The sequence below is a fragment of the Gorilla gorilla genome, chromosome 17 (genome assembly GCF_029281585.2).
Source record: "Gorilla gorilla gorilla isolate KB3781 chromosome 17, NHGRI_mGorGor1-v2.1_pri, whole genome shotgun sequence".
NCBI lineage: Eukaryota > Metazoa > Chordata > Mammalia > Primates > Hominidae > Gorilla > Gorilla gorilla.
In genome coordinates this window covers 19883869-19898259 of record NC_073241.2, presented here as the reverse complement: position 1 = coordinate 19898259, position 14391 = coordinate 19883869, and positions in this window count along the sequence as shown.

The window sequence follows — 14391 nt, the reverse complement described above, 5'->3', positions numbered from 1 at the left end:
ATCAACCCGAGTAGAATGGAATGGATTGGAATGGAATGGAATGGAATGGAATCGAATGGAATCAAATGGAATGGAATGGAATGGAATGGAATGGAATGGAATGGAATGGAATGGAATGGAATGGAATGGAATCAACCCGAGTAGAACGGAATGGAATGGAATGGAATGCAATGGAATTTAATGGAATGGAATGGAATGGAAGGGAATTTAAAGGAATGGAATGGAATGGAATGGAATGGAATTGAATGGAATGGAGTGGAATGGAATCAACCCGAGTAGAACGGAATGGATTGGAATGGAATGGAATGGAATGGAATCGAATGGAATGGAATGGAATGGAATGGAAAGGAAAGGAATGGAATGGAATGGAATGGAATAAAATTTAATGGAATGGAATGGAATGGAATGGAATGGAATGGAATCGAATGGAATGGAATGGAATGGAATGGAATGGAATGGAATGGAATGGAATGGAATGGAATCAACCCGAGTAGAATGGAATGGATTGGAATGGAATGTAATGGAATGGAATGGAATGGAATGGAATGGAATGGAATCAACCCGAGTAGAATGGAATGGATTGGAATGGACTGGAATGGAATGGAATGGAATGGAACGGAATGGAAAGGAATGGAATGGAATGGAATGTAACGGAATGGAATGGAATGGAATAGATTGGAATCAACCCGAGTAGAACGGAATGGAATGTAATGGAATGGAATGCAATAGAATGGAATGGAATGGAATGGAATGGAATGGAATGGAATGGAATGGAATGGAGTGGAATGGAATGGAATGGAATGGAATGGAATCGAAAGGAATGGAATGGAATGGAATGGACTGGAATGGAATGGAATGGAATGGAATGGAATCAACCCGAGTAGAATGGAATGGATTGAAATGGAATGGAATGGAATCGAATGGAATGGAATGGAATGGAATGGAATCAACGCGAGTAGAACGGAATGGATTGGAATGGAATGGAATGGGATGGAATCGTATGGAATCGAAAGGAATGGAATGGAATGGAATGGAATGGAATGGAAAGGAATGGAATGGAATGAAATCAACCCGAGTAGAAAGTAATGGAATGGAATGGAATGGAATGGAATGGAATGGAAAGGAATGGAATGGAATGGAATGGAATAAAATTTAATGGAATGGAATGGAATGGAATGGAATTGAAAGGAATCAACCCGAGTTGAATGGAATGGATTGGAATGGAATGGAATGGAATGGAATGGAATGGAATGGAATGGAATGGAATGGAATGGAATCAACCCGAGTAGAATGGAATGGATTGGAATGGAATGGAATGGAATGAAATGGAATGGAATGGAATGGAATGGAATGGAATGGAATCAACCCGAATAGAATGGAATGGATTGAAATGGAATGGAATGGAATCGAATGGAATGGAATGGAATGGAATGGAATGAACCCGAGAAAAACGGAATGGATTGGAATGGAATGGAATGGAATGGAATGGAATGGAATGGAATGGAATGGAATGGAATCGAGTGGAATGGAATGGAATGGAATTGAATGGAATGGAATGGAATGGAATGAAATGGAATGGAATGGAATGAAATCAATCCGAGTACAACGTAATGGAATGGAATGGAATGGAATGGAAAGGAAAGGAATGGAATGGAATGGAATGGAATAAAATTTAATGGAATGGAATGGAATGGAATGGAATGGAATGGAATGGAACCGAATGGAATGGAATGGAATGGAATGGAATGGAATGGAATGGAATGGAATGGAATCAACACAAGTAGAATGGAATGGATTGGAATGGAATGGAATGGAATGGAATGGAATGGAATGGAATCAACCCGAGTAGAATGGAATGGATTGGAATGGACTGGAATGGAATGGAATGGAATGGAACGGAATGGAATGGAATGGAATGGAATGGAATGGAATGTAACGGAGTGGAATGGAATGGAATAGATTGGAATCAACCCGAGTAGAACAGAATGGAATGGAATGGAATGGAATGCAATGGAATGGAATGGAATGGAATGGAATGGAATGGAATGGAATGGAATCAACCCGAGTAGAACAGAATGGAATGGAATGGAATGGAATGGAATGGAATCAACCCGAGTAGAATGGAATGGATTGGAATGGACTGGAATGGAATGGAATGGAATCGAAAGGAATGGAATGGAATGGAATGGAATGGAATGGAATGGAATGGAATGGAATCAACCCGAGTAGAATGGAATGGATTGGAATGGACTGGAATGGAATGGTATGGAATGGAATGGAATGGAATGGAAAGGAATGGAATGGAATCAACCCGAGTAGAATGGAATGGATTGAAATGGAATGGAATGGAATGGAATGGAATGGAATGGAATGGAATGGAATGGAATGGGATGGAATGGAATCAACCCGAGTAGAACGGAATGGATTGGAATGGAATGGAATGGAATGGAATCGTATGGAATCGAAAGGAATGGAATGGAATGGAATGGAAAGGAATGGAACGGAATGGAATGGAATGGAATGGAATGAAATCAACCCGAGTAGAACGTAATGGAATGGAATGGAATGGAAAGGAATGGAATGGAATGGAATGGAATAAAATTTAATGGAATGGAATGGAATGGAATGGAATCGAATGGAATCGAATGGAATGGAATGGTATAGTTTGGAATGGAATGGAATGGAATGGAATTGAATGGAATGGAATGGAATGGAATGGAATGGAGTGGAATCAACCCGAGTAGAATGGAATGGATTGGAATGGAATGGAATGGAATGGAATGGAATGGAATGGAATGGAATGGAATGGAATGGAATCAACCCGAGTAGAATGGAATGGATTGGAATGGAATGGAATGGAATGGAATCGAATGGAATCAAATGGAATGGAATGGAATGGAATGGAATGGAATGGAATGGAATGGAATGGAATGGAATGGAATGGAATGGAATCTACTCGAGTAGAATGGAATGGATTGGAATGGAATGGATTGGAATGGAATCGAATGGAATGGAATGGAATGGAATGGAATGGAATGGAATGGAATGGAATGGCATGGAATCAACCCGAGTAGAACGGAATGGAATGGAATGGAATGGAATGGAATGGAATGGAACGGAACGGAACGGAATGGAATGGAATGGAATGGAATGGAATGGAATGGAATGGAATGGAATGGAAAGGAATGGAATGGAATCAACCCGAGTAGAATGGAATGGATTGGAATGGAATGGAATGGAATGGAATGGAATGGAATGGAATGGAATCAACCCGAGTAGAATGGAATGGATTGAAATGCAATGAAATGGAATGGAATGGAAAGGAATGGAATGGAGTGGAACGGAATGGAATGGAATGGAATCAACCCGAGTAGAAAGGAATGGATTGGAATACAATGGAATGGAATGGAATGGAATGGAATTCAATAGAATAGAATGGAATGGAATGGAATGGAATCGAAAGGAAACCAATGGAATCGAATGGAATGGAGTGGAATAGAATGGAATCAACCCGAATAGAACGGAACGAACGAAATGGAACGGAACGGAACGGAATGGAATGGAATGGATTGAAATGGAATGGAATCGAATGGAACCGAATGGAACCGAATGGAATGGGATGGAATGGAATGGAATGGAATGGAATGAACCCGAGTAGAATGGAATGGATTGGAATGGAATGGAATGGAATGGAATCGAATGGAATCGAATGGAATGGAATGGAATGGAATGGAATGGAATGGAATGGAATGGAATCAACCCGAGTAGAACGGAATGGAATGGAATGGAATGGAATGGAATAGAAAGGAAGGGAATTCAATGGAATAGAATGCAATGGAATGGAATGGAATGGAATGAACCCGAGTAGAACGGAATGGAATGGAATGGAATGGAATGGAATGGAATGGAATGGAATGGATTGGAATGGAATGGAATCGAATGGAATGGAATGGAATGGAATGGAATGGAATGGAATCAACCCGAGAAGAACGGAATGGAATGGAATGGAATGGAATGGAATGGAATGGAATGGAATGGAATGGAATGGAATGGAATGGAATTTAATGGAATGGAATCGAATGGAATAGAATGGAATCGAATGGAATGGAATGGAATGGAAAGGAATAGAATGGAATGGAATGGAATGGAATGGAATGGAATGGAATGGAATGGAATGGAATGGAATGGAATCAACCCGAGTAGAATGGAATGGATTGGAATGGAATGGAATGGAATGGAATGGAATGGAATGGAATGGAATGGAATCAACCCGAGTAGAATGGAATGGATTGGAATGGAATGGAATGGAATGGAATCGAATGGAATCGAATGGAATGGAATGGAATGGAAAGGAATGGAATGGAATGGAATGGAATGGAATGGAATGGAATGGAATCTACCCGAGTAGAATGGAATGGATTGGAATGGAATGGATTGGAATGGAATGGAATGGAATGGAATGGAATGGAATGGAATGGAATAGAATGGAATGGAATCAACCCGAGTAGAACGGAATGGAATGGAATGGAATGGAATGGAATGGAATGGAATGGAATCAACCCGAGTAGAATGGAATGGATTGGAATGGACTGGAATGGAATTTAATGGAATGGAATCAATCCGAGTAGAATGGAATGGAATGGAATGGAATGAATTCAATGTAATAGAATGGAATTGCATCAACGCGCGTGGAACGGAATGGAACGGAACGGAAAGGAAAGGAACGGAACGGAATGGAACGGAATCAACCCGAGCAGATCGGAACGGGATGGGACGGGACGGGACGGTACGGGACGGGTCGTGGTGGAACGGAATGGAACGGAACGGAACGGCATGGAATCAACCAGAGTAGAATGGAATGGAATGGAATGGAATGGAATGGAATGGAATAGAATAGAATGGAATTGAATCAACCCGTGTGGAACGGAATGGAACGGAACGGAAAGGAACGGAATGGAATGGAATGGAATCAACCGGAGAACAATGGCACTGGTCGGGACGGGTCGGGACGGGATGGGACGGGACGGGACGGGACGGAAGAGAACGGAATGGAACTCAATGGAGTCAACCCGAGTAGAAAGGAACGGAATGGAATGGAATGGAATGAAATCAAAACGAGTAGAATGGAATGGATTGGATTGGAATGGAATGTAATCGAATGGAATGGAACGGAACGGAATGGAATGGAATGGAATGGAATGGAATGGAATGGAATGGAATGGAATCTACCCGAGTAGAATGGAATGGATTGGAATGGAATGGAATGGAATGGAATGGAATGGAATGGAATGGAATGGAATGGAATGGAATCAACCCGAGTAGAACGGAATGGAATGGAATGGAATGGAATGGAATGGAATGGAATGGAATGGAATGGAATTTAATGGAATGGAATGGATTGGAATCGAATGGAATGAAATGGAATGGAATGGAATGGAATGGAATGGAATGGAATGGAATAGAATGGAATCAACCCGAGTAGAACGGAATGGAATGGAATGGAATGGAATCGAATGGAAAGGAATGGAATGGAATGGAATGGAATGGAATGGAATGGAATGGAATGGAATGGAATGGAATGGAATCAACCCGAGTAGAATGGAATGGATTGGAATGGAATGGAATGGAATGGAATGGAATGGAATCGAATGGAATGGAATGGAATTGAATGGAATCAACCCGAGTAGAAAGGAGTGGATTGAAATGGAATGGAATGGAATGGAATGGAATGGAATGGAATGGAATGGAATGGAATCAACCCGAGTAGAACGGAATGGATTGGAATGGAATGGAATGGAATGGAATCGAATGGAATCGAATGGAATGGAATGGAATGGAAAGGAATGGAATGGAATGGAATGGAATAGAATGAAATCTTCCCGAGTAGAACGTAATGGAATGGAACGGAATGGAATGGAATGGAATGGAATTTAATGGAATGGAGTGGAATGGAATCGAATGGAATCGAGTGGAATGGAATGGAATAGAATGGGATCAACCCGAGTAGAACGGAATGGAATGGAATGGAAAGGAATGGAATGGAAAGGAATGGAAACGAATGGAATGGAATGGAATGGAATGGAACGGAATGGAATGGAATGGAATGGAATGGAATGGAATGGAATGGAAAGGAACGGAATGGAATCAACCCGAGTAGAATAGAATGGATTGGAATGGAATGGAATGGAATGGAATGGAATGGAATGGAATGGAATAAACCAGAGAAGAATGGAATGGATTGGAATGGAATGGAATGGAATGGAATGAAATGAAATGGAATGGAGTGGAATAGAATGGAATGGAATGGAATGGAATCAACCCGAGTAGAATGGAATGGATTGGAATGGAATGGAATGGAATGGAATGGAATGGAATGGAATGGAATCAACCCGAGTAGAATGGAATGGATTGGAATGGACTGGAATGGAATGGAATGGAATGGAATGGAATGGAATGGAATCAAATCAACCCGAGTTGAATGGAATGGATTGGAATGGAATGGAATGGAATCGAATGGAATGGAACGGAACAGAACGGAACGGAACGGAATGGAATGGAATGGAATGGAATGGAATGGAATGGAATGGAATGGAATGGTATCAACCCAAGTAGAATGGAATGGATTGGAATGGAATGTAATGGAATGGAATGGAATGGAATGGAATCAACCCGAGTAGAATGGAATGGATTGGAATCGACTGGAATGGAATGGAATGGAATGGAACGGAATGGAATGGAATGGAATGGAATGGAATGTAACGGAATAGAATGGAATGGAATAGATTGGAATCAACCCGAGTAGAACGGAATGGAATGGAATGGAATGGAATGCAATAGAATGGAATGGAATGGAATGGAATGGAATGGAATGGAATGGAATGGAATGGAATGGAATCGAAAGGAATGGAATGGAATGGAATGGAATGGAATGGAATGGAATGGAATGGAATGGAATGGAATGGAATCAACCCGAGTAGAATGGAATGGATTGGAATGGACTGGAATGGAATGGAATGGAATTGAATGGAATGGAATGGAATGGAATGGAATGGAATCAACCCGAGTAGAATGGAATGGATTGAAATGGAATGGAATGGAATGGAATGGAATGGAATGGAATGGAATCGAATGGAATGGAATGGAATGGAATGGAATCAACCCGAGTAGAACGGAATTGATTGGAATGGAATGGAATGGAATGGAATCGTATGGAATCGAAAGGAATGGAATGGAATGGAATGGAATGGAATGGAATGGAATGGAATGGAATGGAATGGAATGGAAGGGAATGGAATGAAATCAACCCGAGTAGAACGTAATGGAATGGAATGGAATGGAAAGGAATGGAATGGAATGGAATGGAATAAAATTTAATGGAATGGAATGGAATGGAATGGAATTGAATGGAATCAACCCGAGTTGAATGGAATGGATTGGAATGGAATGGAATGGAATGGAATGGAATGGAATGGAATGGAATGGAATGGAATGGAATCAACCCGAGTAGAATGGAATGGATTGGAATGGAATGGAATGGAATGGAATGGAATGGAATGGAATCAACCCGAGTAGAATGGAATGGATTGGAATGGAACGGAATGGAATGGAATGGAATGGAATGGAATGGAATGGAATCAACCCGAGTAGAATGGAATGGATTGGATTGGAATGGAATGGAATGGAATCGAACGGAATGGAATGGAATGGAATGGAATGGAATGGAATGGAATGGAATGGAATGGAATGGAATGGAATGGAATGAAATTTAATGGAATGGAATGGAATGGAATCGAATGGAATCGAATGGAATCGAATGGAATGGAATGGAATAGAATGGAATCAACCCGAGTAGAAATGAATGGAATGGAATGGAATGGAAAGGAATGGAATGGAAAGGAATGGAATGGAATGGAATGGAATGGAATGGAATCCAATGGAATGGAAAGGAATGGAATGGAATGGAATGGAATGGAATGGAATGGATTGGAATGGAATGGAATCGAATCGAATGGAACGGAATGGAATGGAATGGAATGGAATGGAATGGAATCCAATGGAATGGAATGGAATCGAATGGAATCAACCCGAGTAGAATGGAATGGATTGGAATGGACTGGAATGGAATGGAATGGAATGGAATGGAATGGAATGGAATGGAATCAACCCGAGTAGAACGGAATGGATTGAAATGGAATGGAATGGAATCGAATGGCATAGAATGGAATGGAATGGAATGGAATGCAATGGAAAGGAATGAATTCAACCAGAGTAGAACGGAATGGAATGGAATGGAATGGAATGGAATCAACCCGAGAAGAATGGAATGGATTGGAATGGACTGGAATGGAATGAAATGGAATGGAATGGAATCAAATCAAGCCGAGTAGAATGGAATGGATTGGAATGGACTGGAATGGAATGGAATGGAATGGAATGGAATGGAATGGAATCAAATCAACCCGAGTAGAATGGAATGGATTGGAATGGAATGGAATGGAATGGAATGGAATGGAATGGAATGAAATGGAATGGAGTGGAATAGAATGGAATGGAATTGAATGGAATCAACCCGAGTAGAATGGAATGGATTGGAATGGACTGGAATGGAATGGAATGGAATTGAATGGAATGGAATGGAATGGAATGGAATGGAATCAACCCAAGAAGAACGGAATGGAATGGAATGGAATGGTATGGAATGGAATGGAATGGAATGGAATGGAATGGAATGGAATGGAATGGAATGGAATGGAATTTAATGGAATGGAATCGAATGGAATAGAATGGAATCGAATGGAATGGAATGGAATGGAAAGGAATAGAATGGAATGGAATGGAATGGAATGGAATGGAATGGAATGGAATGGAATGGAATGGAATGGAATGGAATGGAATGGAATCAACCCGAGTAGAATGGAATGGATTGGAATGGAATGGAATGGAATGGAATGGAATGGAATGGAATGGAATCAACCCGAGTAGAATGGAATGGATTGGAATGGAATGGAATGGAATGGAATCGAATGGAATCGAATGGAATGGAATGGAATGGAAAGGAATGGAATGGAATGGAATGGAATGGAATGGAATGGAATCTACCCGAGTAGAATGGAATGGATTGGAATGGAATGGATTGGAATGGAATGGAATGGAATGGAATGGAATGGAATGGAATGGAATAGAATGGAATGGAATCAACCCGAGTAGAACGGAATGGAATGGAATGGAATGGAATGGAATGGAATGGAATGGAATGGAATCAACCCGAGTAGAATGGAATGGATTGGAATGGACTGGAATGGAATTTAATGGAATGGAATCAATCCGAGTAGAATGGAATGGAATGGAATGGAATGAATTCAACGTAATAGAATGGAATTGCATCAACCCGCGTGGAACGGAATGGAACGGAACGGAAAGGAAAGGAACGGAACGGAATGGAACGGAATCAACCCGAGCAGATCGGAACGGGATGGGACGGGACCGGACGGTACGGGACGGGTCGGGGTGGAACGGAATGGAACGGAACGGAACAGCATGGAATCAACCAGAGTAGAATGGAATGGAATGGAATGGAATGGAATGGAATGGAATGGAATGGAATAGAATAGAATGGAATTGAATCAACCCGTGTGGAACGGAATGGAACGGAACGGAAAGGAACGGAATGGAATGGAATGGAATCAACCGGAGAACAATGGCACTGGTCGGGACGGGTCGGGACGGGATGGGACGGGACGGGACGGGACGGAAGAGAACGGAATGGAACTCAATGGAGTCAACCCGAGTAGAAAGGAACGGAATGGAATGGAATGGAATGAAATCAAAACGAGTAGAATGGAATGGATTGGATTGGAATGGAATGTAATCGAATGGAATGGAACGGAACGGAATGGAATGGAATGGAATGGAATGGAATGGAATGGAATGGAATGGAATGGAATGGAATCTACCCGAGTAGAATGGAATGGATTGGAATGGAATGGAATGGAATGGAATGGAATGGAATGGAATGGAATGGAATAAACCAGAGAAGAATGGAATGGATTGGAATGGAATGGAATGGAATGGAATGAAATGAAATGGAATGGAGTGGAATAGAATGGAATGGAATGGAATGGAATCAACCCGAGTAGAATGGAATGGATTGGAATGGAATGGAATGGAATGGAATGGAATGGAATGGAATGGAATGGAATCAACCCGAGTAGAATGGAATGGATTGGAATGGACTGGAATGGAATGGAATGGAATGGAATGGAATCAAATCAACCAGAGTTGAATGGAATGGATTGGAATGGAATGGAATGGAATCGAATGGAATGGAACGGAACAGAACGGAACGGAATGGAATGGAATGGAATGGAATGGAATGGAATGGAATGGAATGGAATGGAATGGAATGGAATGGAATGGAATGGTATCAACCCAAGTAGAATGGAATGGATTGGAATGGAATGTAATGGAATGGAATGGAATGGAATGGAATCAACCCGAGTAGAATGGAATGGATTGGAATGGACTGGAATGGAATGGAATGGAATGGAACGGAATGGAATGGAATGGAATGGAATGGAATGTAACGGAATAGAATGGAATGGAATAGATTGGAATCAACCCGAGTAGAACGGAATGGAATGGAATGGAATGGAATGCAATAGAATGGAATGGAATGGAATGGAATGGAATGGAATGGAATGGAATGGAATGGAGTGGAATCGAAAGGAATGGAATGGAATGGAATGGAATGGAATGGAATGGAATGGAATCAACCCGAGTAGAATGGAATGGATTGGAATGGACTGGAATGGAATGGAATGGAATTGAATGGAATGGAATGGAACGGAATGGAATGGAATCAACCCGAGTAGAATGGAATGGATTGAAATGGAATGGAATGGAATCGAATGGAATGGAATGGAATGGAATGGAATCAACCCGAGTAGAACGGAATGGATTGGAATGGAATGGAATGGAATGGAATCGTATGGAATCGAAAGGAATGGAATGGAATGGAATGGAATGGAATGGAATGGAATGGAATGAAATCAACCCGAGTAGAACGTAATGGAATGGAATGGAATGGAAAGGAATGGAATGGAATGGAATGGAATAAAATTTAATGGAATGGAATGGAATGGAATGGAATGGAATGGAATGGAATGGAATTGAATGGAATCAACCCGAGTTGAATGGAATGGATTGGAATGGAATGGAATGGAATGGAATGGAATCAACCCGAGTAGAATGGAATGGATTGGAATGGAATGGAATGGAATGGAATGGAATGGACTCAACCCGAGTAGAATGGAATGGATTGGAATGGAACGGAATGGAATGGAATGGAATGGAATGGAATGGAATGGAATCAACCCGAGTAGAATGGAATGGATTGGATTGGAATGGAATGGAATGGAATCGAACGGAATGGAATGGAATGGAATGGAATGAAATTTAATGGAATGGAATGGAATGGAATCGAATGGAATCGAATGGAATCGAATGGAATGGAATGGAATAGAATGGAATCAACCCGAGTAGAACGGAATGGAATGGAATGGAATGGAAAGGAATGGAATGGAATGGAATGGAATGGAATGGAATGGAATGGAATGGAATCCAATGGAATGGAAAGGAATGGAATGGAATGGAATGGAATGGAATGGAATGGAATGGATTGGAATGGAATGGAATCGAATCGAATGGAACGGAATGGAATGGAATGGAATGGAATGGAATCCAATGGAATGGAATGGAATCGAATGGAATCAACCCGAGTAGAATGGAATGGATTGGAATGGACTGGAATGGAATGGAATGGAATGGAATGGAATGGAATGGAATGGAATCAACCCGAGTAGAACGGAATGGATTGAAATGGAATGGAATGGAATCGAATGGCATAGAATGGAATGGAATGGAATGGAATGCAATGGAAAGGAATGAATTCAACCAGAGTAGAACGGAATGGAAAGGAAAGGAATGGAATGGAATGGAATGGAATGGAATCAACCCGAGAAGAATGGAATGGATTGGAATGGACTGGAATGGAATGGAATGGAATGGAATGGAATCAAATCAAACCGAGTAGAATGGAATGGATTGGAATGGACTGGAATGGAATGGAATGGAATGGAATGGAATGGAATGGAATGGAATCAAATCAACCCGAGTAGAATGGAATGGATTGGAATGGAATGGAATGGAATGGAATGGAATGGAATGGAATGGAATGGAATGGAATGGAATGGAATGGAATGGAATGAAATGGAATGGAGTGGAATAGAATGGAATGGAATGGAATGGAATCAACCCGAGTAGAATGGAATGGATTGGAATGGAATGGAATGGAATGGAATGGAATGGAATGGAATGGAATCAACCCGAGTAGAATGGAATGGATTGGAATGGACTGGACTGGACTGGAATGGAATGGAATGGAATGGAATGGAATGGAATCAAATTAACCCGAGTAGAATGGAATGGATTGGAATGGAGTTTAATGGAATCGAATGGAATGGAATGGAAGGAATTGAATGGAATGGAATGCAATGGAATGGAATGGAATGGAATGGAATGGAATGGAATGGAATGGAATGGAATCAACCCGATTAGAATGGAATGGATTGGAATGGAATGGAATGGAATGGAATCGAATGGAATCAAATGGAATGGAATGGAATGGAATGGAATGGAATGGAATGGAATGGAATGGAATGGAATGGAATCAACCCGAGTAGAACGGAATGGAATGGAATGGAATGCAATGGAATTTAATGGAATGGAATGGAATGGAAGGGAATTTAAAGGAATGGAATGGAATGGAATGGAATGGAATTGAATGGAATGGAGTGGAATGGAATCAACCCGAGTAGAACGGAATGGATTGGAATGGAATGGAATGGAATGGAATCGAATGGAATGGAATGGAATGGAATGGAAAGGAAAGGAATGGAATGGAATGGAATGGAATAAAATTTAATGGAATGGAATGGAATGGAATGGAATGGAATGGAATCGAATGGAATGGAATGGAATGGAATGGAATGGAATGGAATGGAATGGAATGGAATGGAATGGAATGGAATGGAATCAACCCGAGTAGAATGGAATGGATTGGAATGGAATGTAATGGAATGGAATGGAATGGAATGGAATGGAATGGAATGGAATCAACCCGAGTAGAATGGAATGGATTGGAATGGACTGGAATGGAATGGAATGGAATGGAACGGAATGGAAAGGAATGGAATGGAATGGAATGTAACGGAATGGAATGGAATGGAATAGATTGGAATCAACCCGAGTAGAACGGAATGGAATGGAATGGAATGGAATGCAATAGAATGGAATGGAATGGAATGGAATGGAATGGAATGGAATGGAATGGAATGAAGTGGAATGGAATGGAATGGAATGGAATGGAATCGAAAGGAATGGAATGGAATGGAATGGAATGGAATGGAATGGAATGGAATGGAATGGAATCAACCCGAGTAGAATGGAATGGATTGAAATGGAATGGAATGGAATCGAATGGAATGGAATGGAATGGAATGGAATCAACCCGAGTAGAACGGAATGGATTGGAATGGAATTGAATGGGATGGAATCGTATGGAATCGAAAGGAATGGAATGGAATGGAATGGAATGGAATGGAAAGGAATGGAATGGAATGAAATCAACCCGAGTAGAAAGTAATGGAATGGAATGGAATGGAATGGAATGGAATGGAATGGAAAGGAATGGAATGGAATGGAATGGAATAAAATTTAATGGAATGGAATGGAATGGAATGGAATTGAAAGGAATCAACCCGAGTTGAATGGAATGGATTGGAATGGAATGGAATGGAATGGAATGGAATGGAATGGAATGGAATGGAATGGAATCAACCCGAGTAGAATGGAATGGATTGGAATGGAATGGAATGGAATGGAATGGAATGGAATGGAATGGAATGGAATGGAATGGAATGGAATCAACCCGAATAGAATGGAATGGATTGAAATGGAATGGAATGGAATCGAATGGAATGGAATGGAATGGAATGGAATCAACCCGAGAAAAACGGAATGTATTGGAATGGAATGGAATGGAATGGAATGGAATGGAATGGAATGGAATGGAATCGAGTGGAATGGAATGGAATGGAATTGAATGGAATGGAATGGAATGGAATGAAATGGAATGGAATGGAATGAAATCAATCCGAGTACAACGTAATGGAATGGAATGGAATGGAATGGAAAGGAAAGGAATGGAATGGAATGGAATGGAATAAAATTTAATGGAATGGAATGGAATGGAATGGAATGGAATGGAATGGAACCGAATGGAATGGAATGGAATGGAATGGAATGGAATGGAATGGAATGGAATGGAATCAA